General features: G+C 41.5%; 1 protein-coding gene across 1 annotated transcript in view; it reads right to left on the bottom strand.

Annotated features, from left to right (window-relative positions):
* Positions 1-13,387, bottom strand: part of ABHD2 (abhydrolase domain containing 2, acylglycerol lipase) — a 103,309-nt gene that overhangs the window by 62,878 nt on the left and 27,044 nt on the right. The window lies entirely within an intron of this gene.

The following is a 13,387-nucleotide window of genomic DNA, read 5'->3' as shown; positions in this document are numbered from 1 at the left end:
TCCCCTCTAACCCTTATTAACATTTTAGTGGCTATTAAGAGAAGAGTAGGAAAGATGGTGGAATGTGATGGTCATCATTACCCTAAGTACATGTACACAAAGGATGTGACTCTTACTTTGTGTACAACCAGAGATATGAAAAATTGTGCTCTATGTGTGTAATATGAATTGTAATGTTTTCTGTTGTCATTTATAAAAATTAAAATTTAATTAAAAAAAGAAAAAACAAAACAAAAAAAAAATAAAAAAGAGAGAGGAGTAAAGATAAACATGTTTTCAATCTGCCATTTTTTAATCAAGCCCCTGTGCTCTTATTTTTGTTTTAATTATTTCTTTGGGTTAAATTCATGATAGAAGAATCAGTATTTTTTACTGTTTTATTTATAATCTGTTATACATTCAATAAATACTTAGTGAGTACCTTCTATGTGCTGAATATCATACTGGGCAATGAGGATACTTGGCATAAGGAAAAGAACAAGGACTATGGGGTCAGAGAGACCATGGTCAAATCTCATTCTGACAGCTGTGTGACTTTGGATAATTTATCTTGTTGAGTTGTGTTTACTCATTTGTTAAACACTGAAGGTAGAGGTGGGTCAAGGATTTTTTGTAAGACTAAAGAAAATACATGGTAATCACTGAAGTCAGTAGCCAGTGGAAACAGGCACCCTTAAAATTATAATATTTGTTATTCTGTTGCTGTTACCATTAAGTTATTTTATAATCTATCACAGTATATAGATTAGTAAGTAATACAAATAAATGTAAACTCCACAATGAAAGGACTGGACACTATAAAACCACCACTCTGAATGTGGAGGCTTCTTCAAAGAGGAGGGAATCTGTGTTCTCTCAAATAAGGAGGTGTGTGAAGTTATGAAGGTATTCCAGGAAGAAGGATCTCAGTGTAAAACACAGGCACAAGAGACTATGTGGGGTCATGGAAAGTGAGGGGATCTTAATCTAGACACAAGGCATGTGAGAGAGATGGAGCCAGTCAGGAGCCACTGCAGTCTAAAGCAGGACTGTGATGCAGGGATTTGTGCTTTAGAAAGATTACTTGGTGGTCTGCAGCAGAGAATGGAAGTGAGATTACTGTGTTACACCAAGTGAAAGCTGGGGATGTCCTGGGCTGAGGCAGAGGCAGAGACAATGGGCTGGTGAGGAGAGAGAGACTGAAGGACTGAGAGGAGGTTCAAATGACAGGGCTGTATCTGTGGCCATCATTCTCCCTGCTTTTGGACACAGTAAGTGCACTTCTTGAGATAGGCATGGCCACACCCCTTCCTTTAAGTAGTAAAAAGGGAAAGGAAGTGATATGGTGCCACTTCCTGCCAGCAGCCTTAAAGAGCCAGTGTGGGGTGCCACATCCCTCTTCAAGTCTCAGTGGTGACCACAGAAGCACTCTGTCAGCAGAGCCCTCCTGCTGATTGAAGTAAACATGTAGCACAAATGAGAAATGGATGCTTGTGTGATTAAGGCTGAGATTTAGGGGTAATTAGTTACCAAAGCATAAACTAGCCCATCTTGACAAATTGTGTCTAATTTAATATAATATTGATAATACTTCCTGATTTTCCTCTGAATATCAAACAATACTTCATTTTTAAAAGTTTCATTGTTACCAATGCTAAGCATTATTTGGTACTTATTACTCATATTTCCTCTTATGGAAATTATCTAGACATATCCTCTACCTACGTTATCCACTGAGGTCTTGTTAACATTCAAAGATACTTGCATGAACTCTGTGTACATTATGTCCTTTATCGTTTGTACAACTAATCTGGCTAACAATATAAAAATAGCTATAATGATAGCAGCTATGCTTACTAAACTCTTACACATGCCAGGCATCCTATAAGTCATTTTGCACCCTCTTTTCCTTCTCATACGAACCTATGAGTTAAGATCAATCACTCTGTTTTCATAAACCAGGGAGCAAAACTGGCATCTGAGCCCAGGTGGGTCACAGTCTGAGCCTGAGTTCTGGATCCCCACGCCCTGTTGCTCCCTAGCTTCTCCCCTCTGGAGCTTCTCCCTCTCAACAGGCACCTCTCACTTATATTTTCAATCTTAGGGGAAAACTTTCATTGAACTTTGATTTCTTCTCTAGTTTCTTATTTTTATTTCTTCCTTTCTCAGTCTTTTGTGTCCTCACTAGCTTCTTTGGTTTCCTTTCTCACCTTACTATTGAAAACACATCCTCCAACATTCCTGAATCTTTCTAGCCAAGGTCTAAGGCCTTTGGTCAGACCTCATCCTGACGTTCCGTGGTTTCTGACACCTCCCTAATGGCTTTCCTTCTCTGGCTCCCGTGACACTTCAGGTCCCTGATCCTTTACTCCCCTGTCCTGTTGTCTGCTCTTGGCTATTTGCTGGTTCTACCTCCTTACTGACCATGGTGTGCCTGGGACACCATTCCTCAGGGACTCTCCCTGCCCTTTTAAACTTCTTTGCCCCATGACCTGTAATCTGCATGTCTGGCACTGAGCTCACAGCTGTTCTGTAGCCACATGGATACCTGCCCATGTGTAATTCCCAGAGACAAGCCCCAAACCAAACAACCTTCCCCGAGAGAACAGCTGCCCCATGTGACTTCTCTATTTCTTCTTTTTAAAAAATATTTATTTTTTAGTTATAGGTGGACACATATCTTTATTTTATTTTTTATGGGGTGCTGAGGATCAAACCCAGTGTCTCACGCATGGTAGGCAAGCACTCTACCTCTGAGCCAGAACCCCAGCCCCATGACTTCTCTATTTCTGCTCATGATTCTATTATTTCTCAGTGCGTTGTAACCTTGGCATTATCTGTGACTCTTGGCATTATCTGTGACTCAGCCCTTTCCTCCAGTGCCCAAGGCTGTTCCATTATCCTCCTACACCACTGATTCCACCTTGGAGGCCTCGGAGTTTGACCTAACCTTCCACTTCCTACCACTACCAGGCACAAGTCCCAACTCCTTCCTCCTTGGAATTTTAGACTCCATGTGATCTGACCTCCTTTCCTTCCCTACAGACCAGGATTCTCAGGTGTAATCAGATAGCTCTTGTCACCAGATCATGGCATGGGCACCTGTCTAAGGGCTGGCCAGGAAGCAACTGTGGAAACAGACCAGTGAGAGGGCCAGACACTCATTAGCAAACAAAATCAAAAGGACAATGAGCAAAGGGCAGACTGGGTGGCAGGTCCAAACACCATGCAAACAACACTACGTTCATCATTGGGAATTACGAGAGATGGTCAAAGATTAACCATATGTAAATCATGGAACTGGGGGACAGGAGCATGAGGTGATGTGGGGTCAGGGTAAAGCAGCAACAATGAGGACATGTGCCAACTGTGCCGAGGTCTCTGCCACCTTCTTACCTTGGTAGCGGGTTGGAAGGCCCACAGGACAAAAGGACAAATGTGGATAGGTGAGAAGTGCTGGCCTGGAAGGCAAAGCCAGTTTTCTGCCAGAGTGCTTTCTTAAATGATGACTGTCATGGGCTCCTGCCCCACCAACCTCTGTGCCTTCTCTCTTACCATCCGATCTATTCAAAGTTGATGAATCTTTCAGACCTCCTCACTCTAAGTGCATAGTTTCATCTCCCCCCTTTTTTAAATATTATTTTTTAGTTGTAGTTGGACACAATGCCTTTATTTTATTTATTTTTATGAGGTGCTGAGGATCGAACCTAGTGCCTCGCACATGCTAGGTGAGCGCTCTACTGCTGAGCACCAGCCCCAGCCCCCATCTCCCTTTTTAATATTCCTTTATCCTTTGTCTAAATTATTCATTCTGACACTTGACCACATGTTCCTATCAAGACAATCTTCAAGCACTGGTGTTCACTGATCCTGCACAAAGTAGCAGCCATGGGGGACAGATAATTTTAAAACAGTTTTTGTCTTCAAGCCTGTAACATGGGGGTGAAGATATACACACGGAGGGTTTCTGCTTATATCCCCATCATTGGGGAAGAGCAAAAGAGACAGAGATGGGTAAATGTTAGAGGATGCTGGAGGAGGTAGGATTTAAGGTCTTGAAGGAAGGAGAGAGAGGATTTTGATGGCTAGAGAAGGTGGAAATAAGAGAAAAGGTATTGTGACTATATACAAGAAGAGGTGAATGTGCGGTGCAGGGGGTGAGCAGATTGCAAGAGTAGATTACTGACTATTATTAATTGATTATTAAAATACATAGTTCTTTACTTATTCATTCACAAGAAGAACCTTCCTTTATTCAAATACCAAAGCAGGAAAAGTCCATACTGTTATGGCTCGTAAGTTCTAAGTTAAAAAATAAATTATGGGGGCTCTCATTTCATATTAATATGGAACTCAAACTGATCTTTACCAACTTGCGTGAGTAAGTTCAGGGTCTTGCCAGGAGGAGGACCTGGTGCTACATGTCACAGGAAAATCAAGCTAGTTATGGCAATAGCACTAGCACCCAGTGGAAAAATGGAAAAATACATAACCTGCTGCTTCTCTTGAACCTCTACCCTTCCTGGGAGGCCACAGAATTCTGGGCTACTCACTGACCTCCTGGTGAGGCTTCCCAAATGTTTCAGAGTACAGACTTTTTTAATGGCTACCTCAGAAGTTAAGTAGTCTGGCTGGATGTCAAGTGCCCACACTAACCAAGAGCCCTCATTCTAAGATCAGAAGTTGACACTGGGTGGAGATTTAGGGTGGTTCCAAGGCTGTCACAATGACTGACTCACTTCCATGGCTCACCATAACACTGTAGGCAGCTACCTCAGGCAGATGAAGAGTGCTGAGGAGTATACTGTTGCTAGTTGTTGGCACTTCTTTATCAGTTGCTGGGGTGGCCACAACAACGGCATCTCATCTGATCATACACAAACCAGGATTACAGCTTTCTGTGTAAATAACAGCTTCCTAGAGTTCTGTGGATAGATTCCTTAAAAACCTGAAAAAAGCTGTCCTTGAGTAACTATGATATCACTACCATTCTGATCCTAAAACCAATCCCCAACAATAGACTCCAGACTCCATTTACAGGAACACCCCCATCCCCACCACCGTACTGTGGATGGGACCCAGGGTCTTGCGCGTGCCTGGCAAGCACTGTACCACTAAGCCACACCTCCAGCCCAGGAAAGATAGATAGTCTTGATGTTGCTGAAGATAACCAGGGTCCAAAGCTGGTCACTTCATTCACTGCTGCTTCAGACAGAGATGAAGTATGACTGTACTGAGCTCTTGATCTCTAGCCACTGGAGGACCACACTGGCACTAAGAGTCTAGGAGTCACATTGTTACCCTCTAGAATATTATTTTTGGAGTCAATTTATTGTCTTAAATATACTTTACCAATACGTACATATTATTTTGTAGTGGAAAATGGACTATCATAGTGAGGGGAGGCATGCTGAGAGGCAGGCAGAGAAAAAGATCGGCTTGAGATCAAAATTGGTAACTACGGAATTCATGGGATCAATAAAACATGAGGAGCTGATAAAAGCTGGCTACACTTAGAAATTTTGCACTTTTCCAGAAGGTGAGATCCATTTTCTGCTCCTAGATATTGGAACAATTTTCAGGCAACAACATATCAAGAAGGACCACAAAGGTGGATACCAGGCAAGACCTATAAAGTAAATTAAGTAAAGTAGTTTAAGTAGAGTTAGAAGTTAAGGATGGTGGGTCAAGATGGACCTTGGTTCCTAGTCTGGGAAAGACTGGAATGGAGGGGTAACTTAGTAACAGGATCTAGGACAGGAGTAGAGACCCACTTGTCCATCCGTATGTGCTGAGTTTGACACTGTCTGATGTCACCATGTGACAATGGACTCGGTTGTGCACAGGTGGAATCTGCTGTGTACAGGTAGCTTTTACATTTTTGAAGATATAGTAGACCCCTGAAGAAAAACTTCAGGCTTGAGGAACAGGGCAGGAAGTAGGAAGGACAGACATTTGGAGAAAATGGTAACTTAAGAAACTGCTTTAGAGTGCTTGGCATGAGATGAGACTTCTTCTATATGAACTAAATAGAGAAAGTCTTTAATATTTTGGATTCTGAATCTTTTTATATATTTCAGGCTTCAGCAATTCCTGAAAGAAGGCACAAAGACTCTTAAAAAAAAAAAAAAAACAAGCCAAGCCTGGATCTAAGTTAGAGAAAGTGGATGAATTTTTTAGCAGACTCAGGTTAGTCATCAGGATTCCACACAAGATGCCTCAAAGATGGTGGCACTTTCCTTCCTATCATGACTAGCTCCTTGAATAAGTGACCTGCTAGGGCAGAGACCATGCAGATAGCCCAATATCTAAGAGTTAAATTAAACCTGGCCACTGGCAAAGTATACATCACCTTCAAGTGAACACCCACTCAAAAAACCACACCAAATGATGGCAGAAGCCAGTGAGTAAGAGTGTGACCAACTCATTCATGTTTACTTGTGACTTCTTCAGCATTAGCACAGAAATTCTCATGTCCTAGGAAACCTGTCAGTGCCAAACTAGAAAGTTTTGGCCAGCCTAGTACAGAGAACTACATCCCAAAGTCAGTAATTTAGGATTTTTTTTTGTCTTGACAATTTAATTGTAATTACAATCACTCAAAATTGCATAAGCAATTTTAAGATGAAGTCACTTGAAAAAGTAACCTCAGTCGAGGCTCTTCAGTCCCATCCAATAAAGATGATTTTGAGCCTTTCATCTTTCAGGATATACATTTATATCTTAAACTTAATGTAAGTTTGCAAGTAACTTAAGTTACAGTTAAGTAACTGTAAGTTTCCAGGTCTGAGGGCTATAACCATTCATAGTTTACCACAAGCATCCAAGGAAATATTTGTATATCTCTTAAAATGGGTAAAATCAGGTCAATGGAATTAAAGCAATTAGGAATTTATCCTGCAAAAAGGACAAAGCTTTAGTGTTCAGCCAAGGAGGAAAGGATTTTAATCTGATATGGAATGTCTGTGAGCAAGAAAAAACTAAGAGGAATTTAAGCCCAAGATAATGAAATTCTTTTCAACTTTAACTCACTAGAAATAAGCTGTGCTGGCTCCAAAACTATACCTGGGAGGAGTCTTGGGTGGCACTCTGACTGAAGTGGGTGTGTGAAGCTGCGTTTGCCTAATGTTGTATTTAACATTGAGAAAATATCTATCATCCACATCAAATGCCTTTGTCACAGCCTCTGCTTTGGCACTGCCACTGCAAATAAATGGCCTTATAAAAATGAGGCAGGGAGAAAAAAATGGCAGGAGAGTAGTTTACACAGGAGTCCTATGTTCTTTAGATCTGCAAAAGAACTCCATGTATTGCACTATTAGACATTTGAATCAGTTCTTTTTGTAGGGTATGTCTAACTAGACATATTATTTAATATTTCCTTGTAGATGAAGACAAAAATTGCTTATCTTGTACATCTATGACAAATTCAGTATGTGCTTACATAGAACCAGGCTTTTATTTGGGACAGAAAAAAGAAAAAAGGATTTTACTGTCAGGAAGTGAGTATATATAACCATAATAGAGAGATGGTATTGTTTGAGAGAAAAATCAAAAGTAGATTTGCTCTGCATGATCAGAAATAATTAGGAGGCAGAGTTGCAAAGAAATCAATTAAAAATGCTTCTAGAAAACTCCAAAATGAAAAGCTTCTTTTAAAATCATTATTTATTTGCAGTACTAGGATTGAACCCAGGGGTGTTCTACCACTGAGCCATGTACCCAGCCATTTTTATCTTTTTATTTTGAGACAGGATTCTCACTAAGTTGCTTAGAACCTCACTAAGTTGCTGAGGCTGGCCTCGAATTTGCAATTCTTCTGCTTCAGCCTCCTGCACCACTGGGACTATAGGCATGTCCCACCATACCCAGTTCTAAAAATGATCTTTTAAAAATCCTTCCCAAAGAGGGCTGGGGTTGTAGCTCAGTGGCAGAGTGCTTGCCTAGCACATGTGAGGCACTGGGTTCGATCCTCAGCACCACATAAAAATAATCAAATAAAATAAAGGTATTGTGTCCATCCATAATTAAAAAAAATATTTTAAAAAATTTCTCCCAACAACTTAGTCTCAAGACAAGTAGATCCTCAAATGTTCATGAACCAAAATGAACAGATGACTGGTGAGAAACTAAAGATATTAACTAAACAGGGTGAGAATGACATTTCAATATAATTCCCATTTGAGACTTATTCTCTGAGTGAAGACAGAAATGAAGAAACCCCCAGAAGATAACTCCATTACCACATACAGAAAAGCCATGGCTTGCTGCCATTCTCTTGTAACCCGGTAAAGCAGCTTCCATGAAGAAACATTCAGAGAGGGCACCATGCATAGCGGAGCTGTTATTTTTGGTTTGGGGTTGGAATGGGCATGATCCTCACAGTCAAGTTTCAGGTATCTCGGGCTGGGGATGTGGCTCAAGCGGTAGCGCGCTCGCCTGGCATGCGTGCGGCCCGGGTTCAATCCTCAGCACCACATACCAACAAAGATGTTGTGTCCGCCGAGAACTAAAAAATAAATATTAAAAATTCTCTCTCTCTCTCTCTCTCTCTCTCTCTCTCTCTCTCTCTCTCTCTCTCTCTCTCTCTCTCTCCTCTCTCTCTCTCTCTCCTCTCTCACTCTCTCTTAAAAAAAAAAAGTTTCAGGTATCTCAACCTCAGTGGAGAACAATAACATCTAGTTCTGAGTAAAACAGGTGGCAGCCAGTCGCAAAAAAGAAACTATTATGTTTCTATCTCTGGGGAAGAAAGAACCACAGACACATGGCTGTGGTTTTGATCATACTGCTTTCACTTGCTGGACCCCACAGGGGCTCCTAGATGTCTCTTGCATCCCATGAAGATGCCTCAGCTCTCTGTTTTAGGTTTGTCTATTAGCTGAGCACTCCATCTTGCTTCTCCTAAATGCCTTCATCTTTAGCTACACCACGACCAGCTCTGACAAGCCTGCTAATGAGTGAAATAGCAGCAGCCTGGCTTCCCACAGGGAAATATATAACTTTAATAGCAGGTTCCAGAGACAGACACCTGCTACCCATCTTCACTTTATAACCTGGACCTAGGTGACAGAAACTTCAGGGAGGCCCACAGGAAAAGGTAGAGGCCTCAGACTGCCATTATACATGGACTTGCAGCTGCACTGACTAATTAAAGACCAATAAATGAATGAAATCCATCTGCTTCCAGAGACAGGGGAGAGGCTTCCCAGAAAAACAAAGCTCTGTCAGAACTAAAGGTACATCTGATTCCCTGGAGTGCCACTGAACAAGCTGGAGACAGTGAAGTTTTTCTTGCTGGCCCACATGGCATTCTCCAAAACTGGAACATCTCTCACCTACACCTGTTTATGGAAAATGAAAGACAGAATGACATTGTACTAAAGATTGGGAACTGCCAGGATCCTAATCTGTCTCACCAAGTGGGTGGCTATTGATCCCGGTACATCTACTCCAGTGATAGGGAAGAGAGGGAGACACAAATTCTTACAAAACCAGTGGAACATGCAAAAGAGACTCAGAAGCTCCATGCTGGGGAAATGTGGTAGAAAAACATAAGAGGGACTCTTTCCAGCTGAAGGGGTATGGGACAAGTGAGGGAAAGTTCCACAGAATCAATGCTGCTCAAGTTTTTCTTGCAGGATATTTGGATGGAGAGAGAAGGGAATCTGGAGTAGCCAGAGGACAAGAGCCCAGGGGACAGGCACTTCCTGGCAACCGGAGAATGTCATGAGTGAGTTATGAAGCTGGACTGGTAGATTGGGGGTGTCACACTGCAGAATGCCTGAAGTAATAGCCTGCTTGAGGAAGCCAACTCAAGTGGCGTTGTGACAGATGGTTGGATCAGAAGGAGGGAGGAGACTGGGGGTGCTCCTGTAAAAGCCCAAGGGAGTGGTGGTTACACAGCTGAATACATAGGTAAAAAGGTCCTGAACTGAATACTTAAGATTTATGCATTTTGCTATATATAAATGATAGCTGAAAAAAGTATTTAAAAAAAAAAAGGGGCTCAAGGGAAACAGTGCCAGCCTGTCCCCATGGTATGGGGGATGGGAATGGAATAGTCAGGAGAGGACAGACACACAAGAAAACCCTTTTCTTTAGCTTCTTTCCTTGCCTGATATCAAGGGTCCTTTTTTTTTTTTAACTTTTTAATATTTATTTTTTAGTTTTTGGCAGACACAACATCTTTGTTTGTATGTGGTGCTGAGGATCGAACCCGGGCCGCACGCATGCCAGGCGAGCACGCTACCGCTTGAGCCACATCCCCAGTCCTCAAGGGTCCTTCTTGGAGGACTTTTCTGATGCTTGCTGGCAAAGCAAGAATGTCAGAATCCGAGGATACTAGTGTCAAAGGGCAATGCACATATCTTGACTACTTCATTTTACATAGAAGGAACCTGGAGACCAAAGGGGCTACACTTTATCTAGAGTTTCCTGGCTAGTATGGAGGTAGAAGACCTAGGTTTGCCTACTAGTTCAAACTTCTCTCCACTACTGCTGTCAAACTATGAGGAAATTTGAATGAATGACAGAATGTTAAAAATTGAATGTTAGAAGACAGGCAGCAGTGTGGGCAAATGGTTATAGCATACAAAATGTTCAAACAGGTCACCAGGTAATATGCATCATCCTGGGGCTGGGGATGTATGTGGCTCAGTGGTACAGCGCTTACCAAGCATGCTCAACGCCATGAGTTTAATCCCTAGCACCACACACACACACACACACACACACCAAACAAACCTCAAAACACAAACAAATCATACCATCCTGTTTTTGTGGAAGGCGAGTACATTCAGAAGAAAAGACCACAGAGATGATTACCAAAATAGCAATGGTATGCTATCTCTGGATGGAAGAATTACAGATGATTTTTGTGTGCTTTATTTTCTATTTTTTAAAAAATGAATATGCATTAAATCTTTTATTCTTGAAAAAATGGAGATTTGTATCACCACCTAGATTTTCCTCATAGTTCAGAACTGAGCTTTGGTCTGCTTGTTTCACTAAAAGCAAACACTTCTTGAAAACAAAAAAATGAATCACTAGGTAAATATTGATCTGTTACTAAGTGAACAAGAGTCACATCGTCCCACCGAAGCACAGATCTTCCTTCAGACCTGGAAGTTTCATTTATGCTATATCTTTGGGTCAATTATCTTAAAACAGAGTTTAAAATTGGCTTTACTGCTGAGAGGGGGAAAAAAATCCCTACTCTTACAGCATGCTTTGAATGTCCACCTTTCACCAATTCGCTTCTTGCCCCAGAGCAGCAGGGGGATATGTTCCGATTTGCATTAAGTCATAATAAGGAGTGCCAGTAGTCAGGGCTACTGAGTAATGCCAACAGCTTGCTGTAAATCAGTTAACCAACTTTCCAGCCTAGGTGAGATCTTGTGAAGGCTGCAGACAGGCTTCCTCATTAAAAAAAAAATCTTCAAAGTCCCAGGAGAAGGACTTTTACCCATAACAGACATTTCCTGCCCACAGCTTCAAATACACAAGAGGCTGTTTCGGAAATATGACACAGAGAAAGAACATCAGAGGATAGTGGGTTCCACCAGAGTGATGGGGGAAAAAGAAAGAGTCATGCAGGGATCAAAGGGCACACAGGGCTTCTTCCTGCTCCATGTCTTAGTTCTCTCACCTACACCCTGACAAAACTCCCTCTCAGCTTCCCCCTGGATAAGAAAGGAATCAACTTTGGAATCACACTCCAGTTTGGGTTCAGTTTCCCTCGCTGCTACTCCCAGTCTCATCCTTAAATGATAGGAATAATGAATCTGATCCCATAAGAGGATTAAGTGACAGAATCTCTATGGGAGAGACTCAACAAATTTCAAATGCAGTAACATGGACAAAAGAGGAATCTAAAAACATTTTCCTGATATGTTTCATAAATACAGGATATAGGTGTTTCTAAAATTAGAATCCAAATCAGAAAAAAAGAGTTACTGAAAGTGGAGGGGAAAAGAATTCTTTGTCCTTTAACCATTTGTCATGTTCAAGTAAGAAGACTTGTGTAATTGCAATTCAGTTGCTTAAATAATGCTCCAATAATGCTGTAGGAGGGCCAGTCCTATAATCAAAACAGGTTTTGGAAGTAAATTGTTTCTGGGGACTTTTCACACCCACCTTCAAACTGTAGCTAATTCCTAAACAAACACCAGTTCTGCCTTCAACCTAGGTCACCCCACCCTCCTAATCCAGACTTCCTGGGAGAGAGCCTGGCACGTGGCCAATAAACTAGGGCTCCAAATCAGAGCCACTGGCTCAGGTTGAGGCTCACTTTCTGCACACTGCCTGGGGCCTCCAAGAGGATGGGAGCAGGGACATTCTTCCAAATCAGGAGGTGGGTGGGGCCATCTCAAAGGACACCAGGCCAGTCCTTAAGGCTCATAAAGAATGTGTGCCAGGGAAGGAAAAAGGCAAAGGGAGACCTTGGGACTTCATGACTCTGCATTATTTTTGAAAGGGAAAATATGGAAACAACAACAAATAAAATAAAAAAATAAAAAGTATATTAAAACAACAACAGCAATAAAGAAAGAAGAATATGAAAGACATAAAAAACTACCATACTCAGCTTTTATTTACACTTTGACTAATTAGTACCGAATCAAACTTTACATGATGTTTTTCTGGCGCCTGGGCAACAGCAGCTTTCCCAAGGTTTCCTCTCTCTAATTACTAAGGTAGTAATGCTGGGTGCAAATTTACATTCATCTGCATATAAACTTGCAGGCTTTTAAGTACCTTGGTTTTCAAAAGATCTCCTAAAATGATACAGATGATCAAGAAACTGGGTCTAGAAGTTCTCAATCTGAAAGTGGGTACCAGGCCAAATTAGTGAATTACCTCAATTAAGTATTGGGGAAACATTCAAAGTGAAGTATGCACTGATGCAGGACAAATTCCAAAATACACAATTACTGTGCACATCCTCTGTGAGGAAGAGTTTTGACTGCAAACCCAGTGTGATATAAGAACACCACATCCTTAGTTTGATGCCTGGTTGTGGAACCTACGGTAAGGTCCGTCACAAGATCAGTTTCAAACTCAATATGATGACATTTGTGTTGTGTGTGGTGCACCACCAGTATCAAGCAACATCTCTTAGACTCGAGGTCATGATACCACTGACATGACTATGAGGAAACTGCATAGTCATATACAGGCATCCCAAGCACCAGAAGCCCACAATGTGAAAATCAACCAGATGACTGAACTGGACAAAGCAAGAAGCTGAACTCATGTCTCTGTTGCCCATTTGTCTGCTCTTAAAAGATAAGCACTCATCCAGGGTTACCAATGCCCAAAAGACAGTGGAGAGAAATGCTTCCATTATTATCCATTGAGCATTGGAAATTTTGTTAGTCAAGTAGTGAAGGAATACAGTTTGAGAAAG

Source organism: Spermophilus citellus (assembly GCF_964194105.1).
Source record: "Spermophilus citellus genome assembly, chromosome: 4".
Lineage (NCBI taxonomy): Eukaryota > Metazoa > Chordata > Mammalia > Rodentia > Sciuridae > Spermophilus > Spermophilus citellus.
Note: the sequence above shows the minus strand (reverse complement) of the source record. Positions and strands in the feature narration are given on the sequence as shown.